Below are 7,016 nucleotides of genomic sequence, written 5' to 3' on the forward strand. Positions count from 1 at the left end.
GTTCATCTCAATGACGTCCCTTGTCTTCTTGACCCAGCAAAACAACGAGGAAATAGATGAGTTCCGTCAGCACTTCGGCGTGGTGACGGTGATGGTGTAGTGATTCTCACAGGGCTTTGCCTAAGCACCGCGAAAATATGACCGGGGTGTAAACTGTGGAGGGAGGCGCCCCACACAGTTAACAATTGATGTTGTGTTTTCTAGGCGCCCCCTCCCCGGATATATATAGGTGGGAGGGGGAGGGGAGCAGCCATGGTGTGCCCCAAGTAGGCCGAATCCTACTTGGGGTCCTCCCTAATTCGGCCTCCCCTACCATATTTGCTGGAAGGAAAAGGGGAAGAGGGAAGAAGAGAAGGAACGGGGGCCGAACCCCCTCTTCTCCTTCTCAAATTTGGCCTCCTGCCATAAGGGGGGAGGGGCGTCACCCCTTTTGGGCTGGTGTGCTCCCCTCCCGTGGCCCATATGGCCCATATATTTCCCCGGAGGTTTCGGTAACCCCTCCGATACACCGATAAATACCAGATACACTCCGGAACACTTCTGGTGTCCGAATACTATCATCCTATATATCAATATGTACCTCTGGACCATTTCGAGACTCCTCGTCATGTCTGTGATCTCATCCGGGACTCCGAGCAACATTCGGTCAGCAAATCAAATAACTCATATAATACAATATCGTCATCGAATGTTAAGCGTGCGGACCCTACGGATTCGAGAACTATGTAGACATGACCGAGACACCTCCCCGGTCAATAACCAATAGTGGAACCTAGATGCTCATATTGGCTCCTACATATTCTATGAAAATCTTTATGGGTCGAACAGCTATGACAACATACGTTATTCCGTTTGTCTATTGGTGTGTTACTTCCCTAGATTCGATCATTGGTATATTCATACCTAGTTCAATCTTGTTACCGGCAAGTCGCTTTACTAGTTCCGTAATACATCACCTTGTGACCAAATCCTTAGTCGTTTGCTTGCAAGATTATGATGTGTATTACCAAGAGGGACCAGAGATACCTCTCAGATACCCAGAGTGACAAATCCTAATCTCGATCTATGCCAACTCAACAAACACCTTCAGAGAGACCTATAGAGCATCTTTATAATCACCCAATTACGTTGTGATGTTTGATAGCACACAAGGCATTCCTCCGGTATCCGGGAGTTGCATGAAGGAATATGCTAAGCTAACAATAGCAATAAATTGAACGATCATTATGCTAAGCTAACAGATGGGTCTTGTCCATCACATCATTCTCCTAACGATGTGATCCCGTTATCAAATGACAACTCATGTCCATGGTTAGGAAACCTTAACCATGTTTTATCAACGAGGTAGTCAAGTAGAGGCTCACTAGGGACATAGTGTTTGTCTATGTATTCACACATGTATTAAGGTTTCCGGTCAATACAATTCTAGCATGAATAATAAACATTTTTCAAGAATAAGGAAATATAAAATAACAACTTTATTATTCCCTCTATGTAGCGACCTGACCTCAGACGGTCAAGTCTCTGTGGTTCAGTGTCATACCTGAATCGGTAATGCTGACACACATAGTATTGCGTAGGATCTATAACAGATTAGGAATCAGACACTTATTACATCGAATGTCTCAAAAGAGAACTTATTACAATAAATATGGCTTAACGCCATCTAAATAACATAACAACGGAAGGCTTGGAAGATAAGTGAGTCCATCAACTCCAACAGTATAGCTGAGTGAATGACAAACGACCTACGGCATCTTACTCATGGTCTAAAAAGTGTGCAATATGATACGTTGCAGCTCGAAAACGGGTCAGCACATGGAATATGCTGGCAATATAACACAAGAGAGCAATAAACATATAAATGCTATCACTACATGCATATATGGCTGGTGGAGGCTCTATGGTTATATTGTTTTGCGAAAAGCCAATTTTTCCCTACAGCAATGGAATATATTTTATTTACTACAAAGTTTGTTGAAAACATTGAGAAGGTTCCTCCAACTCAATCCCAATGAAAGTAATCATTAACCCAACAAATTAATTTTAGAGTGATGAGATCAACTCAATAATTCAAGTACCAGATACTCAAGGTGTCCATAACCAGGGACACGGCTAACCATGATTAGTTTATACACTCAGTAGAGGTTTGCACACTTTTGCCCACAAGACTCGATCTCCTCCGTTGGATTTCTCGCACTACATGGTGTTTGAGAAATGGATGACCGAAACACAGTCTTTCAGAAGCATTGACTCTTTACTCTGGGTGGACAATCACACCTACTTTCCCCTACATCTGCTAGCCCACCACTGAAAGAGGACATGCAACATACTCAACTATGATAGAGCCCATAATAGCTTGTGGCTGCACACAGAAGTTTCTAGCATGAATAATCTTATGATCCCTTTGAGCCTGGGTGGCGGACCGTAGGATGATCACACAGGTACTCCGGGATATCCTAGGACAACACTGGATTCTCCAGGTGCCCACAAGCAATCCACCCAGATGTGTATTCGAGTTGCCACCTTAAGTTGAACCATTAATTAGCAACTCACATCTGTCGTGGATACACTCAAACCCAAACCACGTCTACGAGCATAACATAGCAATATAAGCATAACGTAGAAGTAACTCCCAAGGGTTTGATAATAAAACAGGTAATAGGTTCTACCTCATCATCTACTTCCCAGACCCACATGTTAAGAGATCCTACTCATGCAATATGTGAGGGTTGAAATAATGAATAGAAACTGGGTGATAAAGCGGTATGATCAAAGTATTACTTGCCGTGCTGACAATCTGCAAATCCTAGAGACTTGTAGTAGCACGCTTCACACTCCGGGTGTTCTATCGCAAACAAACAATAACGTACATAAGCAAACAAGAAAAGATGCACAGGGAAAACTCAAATAAGAAGATCTAACCAGAAAGTTCAACTAGAGAACTCCGGTTAGCAAAAAGAATCAAATCAAACGGAGCAACGAAACTCAAACTACGAAAGAAACAAGATCCAATTACTAATCTGGACTAAAGTCAAATTTTACAGTACCAAAATCTTGTTCAAGTTGGTTAAACGGAAAGAGGGCTTCGAGACGAAGATCTAGGCGTGTGTTTCACCTAATTCGCATAAATGAGTGAAAATAATCATGAAAAAACCCTGGAAAAAAAGAAACTGACGAACAGGCTAATGAACGAACGTTCCTTGTCTGTGGCTAATGGTTGAATGACGTTCGTTAAAATGAACGTACGGATGAACGTCCGAGATTTAACTAAACCGAGAATACTGAAAAAACGATATAGAAAAAAACGAACTAAGGATTCAAAAAAAACGAACCGTATGGTTTTCTAGCGAAAACCGGTGGCGGCGGCTACCTCGACGATGGGTGGCGGGACGGGGCGGCGAGGCGGCGGCGGTTGGCGGCGGATGGCGGCGGGGCGGCGGCTTAGGGCGCGGGGGCGGCTTAGGGTTAGGGTTTCGGCGGGGCGGCGCTCGTGGGCTGAGGCGACGGCCCGAGGCGGCTTTTCAAGGACCTGGCCAGAGGTGTCCGGCTCGGGTACGGCCTGTTGTCGGTGTCAAAACCAGCTGATCTCGGGTAGGGGGTCCCGAATTGTGCATCTAAGGCGGATGGTAACTGGAGGCGGGGGACACGATGTTTATCCAGGTTCGCGCCCTCTCAATGGAGGTAATACCCTGCGTCCTGCTTGATTGATCTTGATGATATGAGTATTACAAGAGTTGATCTACCACGAGATCGTAGAGGCTAAACCATAGAAGCTAGCCAATGGTATGATTGTTGTTGTCCTACAGACTAAACCCTCCGGTTTATATAGACATCGGAGGGGGCTAGGTTTACACAGAGTCGGTTACAAGGGAGGAAATCTAATATCCGTATTTCCAAGCTTGCCTTCCACGCCAAGGAGAGTCCCATCCGGACATGGGACGGAGTCTTCAATCTTGTATCTTCATGGTCCAACAGTCCGGCCAAAGGATATAGTCCGGCTGTCCGGAGACCCCCTAATCCAGGACTCCCTCAGTAGCCCCTGAACCAGGATTCAATGACGATGAGTCCGGCGCGCAGATTTGTCTTCAGCATTGCAAGGCGGGTTCTTCCTCCGAATACTCCATAGAAGATTTTGAACACAAGGATAGTGTCCGGCTCTGCAAAACAAGTTCCACATACCACCGTTGAGAGAATAATATGTCCACAAATCTAATCTGCTGACACATTTGACAACATGACATCATGCCATGGCACGGTCATTATTCGAACCATTTTTCTCAACCAGCACTGCACATATCACGAGGCGGTTTTCTTGACATGTCTTGTCAAAGCAGAGATCGTGTCCCCCTTATTACGAGATTCTCATCAATACGGACGTGGGTAACCCAATCGTGCCCGTTGGTATGACTCCTCGATTTCAGGAAAGTCCCAAACGGCCACGAGGAGGACGCTTGATATTCACCCACTTTATAAAGAGGCCAAGGCCTGTCCTTTTTTCCCTCTCGTACTCAGTCGAATCCTCCCCCCACCTCGAGTTCCAACACCCAAGGCTCAGGTCAGGCGCTTTGGACCTTCAACCATGTCCAGATCCAACCTTCAAGGTCGGTGGATGTCTTTCACTGTCACAGAGGAGGACATCAAGAAGCTGAGAGAGGCCAGGTATTTGACCCTCGAAATCTTGCACATGCTTCCTGCTTGAGGGCAGGTCATTCCCACTCCCGAACCCAGCGAGTGCGTTGTATTCATCTATCACTTCCTCCGAGGGCTAGGCCTGGCTCTAGATACCTTTGTTAGGGGGCTCATGTTCTATTATGGGCTGGATTTCCATGACCTGGCCTCGGATTCCCTCCTTGACATCTCATCGTTCATCGTCGTGTGTGAGGCCTTTCTCCGCATTACCCCACACTTCGGCCTATGGCTCGAGACTTTCAATGTGAACCGAAGATGATCGAGGGGCGACACGCAGAGTGCGAAGGTGCCATAATAAGCAAAAATGCTGATGTTCCATGGCCAGAGGGTTCCTTCCCAGAGGTGTCCAGTTTATGGCAATGGGAGTGGTTTTATATCACAGCTCCCCAAAGTGCCAAGTGGGTAGCCACCCCTAACTTTCGCTCGGGCCCCCACCACAACTTACATCATGGATCAACAAGGGGCTGAACTGGGGGCCATTAAATGATGTGCCGGTGTTGCAGAGTCGCATCCGAGATCTCCTTGAGAGAGATGTCAGCCTGGTCACGGTAATGCAAGTCATGCCAGTTCGTCGAGTCCCGCCATGCAAACATCGACCTCTCCGTATGTGGGAATTAAACCCGGAAGTACCGTGAACTATTCATCACTTCCTCAGCATGACGCTCGAAGAGATGTACGAATTGTTCTTCGGACCATAAATAAAGTGTCCGGACACCACCGAGGATGCGGGTCTGAGCTGTAATCGCCCAGATACCCAAGTAAGTAATTCCATGGCCGAACACGCTGTCTTTTTATTTATCATAACATTATTCTGAAAAGTCGCTCCTTGACCAGGATTGGGTAACAAAGGCGAAGATGATCAGGTGTTAGGTCCCCCTTCCCGAAGGCTCAGCAAATCCAGTACTAGCCAGAATGCTCAAGCCCGCGCCTTATCAGGCGCCCTCGGGGGAAGATAAAGGGGGGAATAAAGAGGCTGAAAGCAGGCCTCACTCATTATTCATCCAAACCGGGGGAATTAGTGCCTCCGCGAAGGAGGATAACCAGGGAGAAGAATCTGAAATTCCCTCTCCCCAGGGAAGGAAGAGGACCACCTCTGAAGACCCAGAAACAAAGGTTTCCAAACGGGGGAAGAAATCTTCGCCAGGGGGTCCTGCCTCGCAGGGTACTCTTGCCGCACAGTGCCTGCAAGGGGATCAGCCCTGGACCGAGCTGTAAGTAAACAAAAAGTACTTAATAGTGAAAATATCCTACCTTACCTCTGAAGACAATAACCGAAGCTTATATCTTGTAGTTCGGATCGTAGCCTTTGTCGACAGAGTTCGTCTTTGGGGGATCTTCTTCCGGAGATGATGGATAGAGAAACACCTCCCCCTGCCACCCCGCCTCATGAGGCGGGCGACCCGGAAGTGCCGCTGCGGATGGTTTTTCCTGATCCACCAAGGCCGGAGGGTAATCCTTCGGCCACGCGAAGTCCTCAGTATTTGGCTCCTAAAGAGATCAACAGAAAGAGTCCGGAACCGTCCGGTGTGCGATCGGACGCATTGAAGGATCTTCTGGAGCAAGCAGCCATCTCAGAAGCGCATCGTATGCTAATGGCTACGGTGATTGAGAGGATTTCATTCACCGAACGCGGGTTGCATGAAGCTTTTATGAGTCTGCTGAAAGGCTTTGAGGTACGTGAAATAGTGTATGATTTTGACAGTACCGCACATGTTAGGTGTGCCCTATACAGATAGTAGCCCCTGAGACTCTGGTTGCCGTCGAGAACGGCGGCAAACAGAGGATCATAGTCCCAGGTAATAATCAGGCCGCCTTCATGTGCAGATGGCTGAAGGTCCGGTGGCTATTCGGACGGATGAGTTGGCCGTGCTGAAGCGACAATTTGATGTGGTAGATGCCGACATCGTGCTTGTCAACAAGCGGTTCGACAAGGCACACGGTATGTGATTTCTCCGGTGATCAACACATAGTAAGAGGAGCATGATGCTAGTATCTTAATATGTTGTGACTGCAAATGGAGCTGCCGCCATGGAGACCCTTCGGGGGGAACTTTCCCGAGCCACGGAACAAGCTAGGAATAGTGATGAGGCCACTCTAAAGGGGTTGAAGAGCTGAGGGCCGAACAGGCTGCGCATTGCCAAAGCAAGGAAAAAATAGCCAAAATGGCTGTTGAGTTGAAAGATGCCGCCGACCGTTACCATCTTCTTGAAAAAGAAAGCCAGGCGAAGGCGACGGACCTAGAGAAGGCCGTGGTAGTAGCCAAGGAAGCCTGCTCCAAAACCAGAGCGGCGAAGGAGGAGCTGCGTCAAGCTGGAGATATCGCG

The sequence above is a fragment of the Triticum urartu genome, chromosome 4A (genome assembly GCF_056163025.1).
Source record: "Triticum urartu cultivar PI428250 chromosome 4A, HENAU_Tu73, whole genome shotgun sequence".
Classification (NCBI taxonomy): domain Eukaryota; kingdom Viridiplantae; phylum Streptophyta; class Magnoliopsida; order Poales; family Poaceae; genus Triticum; species Triticum urartu.